This window comes from Cupressus sempervirens, chromosome 7, assembly GCF_028749045.1.
Source record: "Cupressus sempervirens isolate cs-2001-9-10 chromosome 7, ASM2874904v1, whole genome shotgun sequence".
NCBI lineage: Eukaryota > Viridiplantae > Streptophyta > Pinopsida > Cupressales > Cupressaceae > Cupressus > Cupressus sempervirens.
In genome coordinates, this window is record NC_143124.1 from 624,718,843 (window position 1) to 624,720,593 (window position 1,751).

The 1,751-nt window shown below is 31.5% G+C and overlaps 1 pseudogene; it reads right to left on the reverse strand.

Moving 5' to 3' along the window:
• Positions 1 to 695: 695 nt before the first annotated feature.
• Positions 696 to 1,338, reverse strand: LOC149548247 (peroxisomal 2,4-dienoyl-CoA reductase [(3E)-enoyl-CoA-producing] pseudogene; annotated as a pseudogene).
• Positions 1,339 to 1,751: the final 413 nt, after the last annotated feature.

A 1,751-nucleotide genomic window follows, 5' to 3' on the forward strand; every position in this document is an offset into this window, starting at 1 on the left:
TATAATAACATGTCAATGCCCCTTATTTGTGAGAATTCATCTGGTAGATTAATTACCACTCTGAGCATGGATGAAAATTTTGATTTGAATTTTTATGTACACTTATTAAGTTTTAATGTAAAGACCTTATTTATGCCAAAATTTAAATGAAAATTGATTAGGATAGAAGGATTTTAATGAGTTCTAGACTAAGGAAAAAGGCATTGGCATAGGGAGAGCCATCTTGCACCTTCTAAGACATGTTTTGAAGATGGACACATTTCTGGTATGAGATATGTCTCCATTAATTTTCAGAAATTGAAGAATTTTGCAATACAAGTTAAAAGCAAAAAAGAGAAAATAAATAAAACAAGAATATATAATGTTTCAAGCTGATAATTTGAATCATACAGAAATCCATGTAAAGTTATAGCGATCAGGTATACACCTTTTAAGAGGGACATAAACAATTGTATGACTGATCCTTTGTTAGAGAGAACCTTCACTATTAGTATTCTTGTATGACTAATATACTATTCTTATTTTCAAAGTTCTATACCATGGAATTTTCGAAAGTTGTTAATTTTTTTTTTAAATACCTCCAAGTCTATGAAAAATAAATTTAAAACCAAATAAACTCACTAAACAATATTTTTCTTTAAATAGCTTCCATCTCTAAGATTTGAATATTGATTATTAGAAAGGTTCAAGAGATACTAACCAGTGTCAGATGCCAAATAGATAATCGCCATAGAAACATCCCATTTTTCTCCTTCTTTATAAAGAGGTTGGTTTTTACGAAGAACACCTAGGAATTCCTTGGGTGAAAGTATGTCCATTCCAGGAATACCTTCAATTAGACCAGATGCAATACCATTTACACGTATTCCATAGTCTATCCCGCACTCTAAAGCCATAGATCTTGTAAGACTATCAACAGCTGCATGTAAACAAAACAAAACTTTGCTAGATAATTTGTTTAAATTATTATGTAAGTAAAATGACTCTCATGTTTATGCTGAAACATTTAAATTTATTAAATAGTTAATTCAAATCTTAATCCAAGAATAATATAATGATTAAAAATGAACCTTTGCAGTAGAGACATGAATTTGATACCAGAAAGCTGAGGTACTGTATTGTAGCACTTAAGTTTAAAATAACACCAGCCTCTAAAGGAGGCTTTCCAATTCCACCTTCCCTCAAATACTTCAATGTTGCTTGACTCATTGTAAATGCGCCAACAACATCAATATCTAGTACTGCAACCACATGCAATTTATCTAACTTCATGCCATAGTTAGGGGGAAAAGCTAAAACATCTAAAAAGAGTTGACAAAAACTTAGCACTTCCTCCATCGACATATGTCATAATGAACTAAAAAGTATGAGTCATCTACACCCTTCAAAAACAAGTCCTTAAGAAACTATGCTTCAATAGAGAGATCAATTCAAACATCCAAGTGACTTGGCACTTTTCCATAGAACATCAATGTCAAAGAAACTTCAATAAATCACTCAACCTCATTAGGAAACCAGTTTGAATTTCTTTCCCCATCATTTTTCATAGCATAGCTAATCAACAACATGCGTGCTTAGACAATGGAAAATACTCAAGTTGTAGTCTCCCTATGTGTGCTCCCACGAAGCACTCAGTCATTTCTCATCCACAAGTTTCAATACCCTCATTAGATCATCTACGTTTGAGATAATAATTGTGAAAGACTATAATGCAGAATAATTAATAAATATTGTACAAATTATGGTAAAAC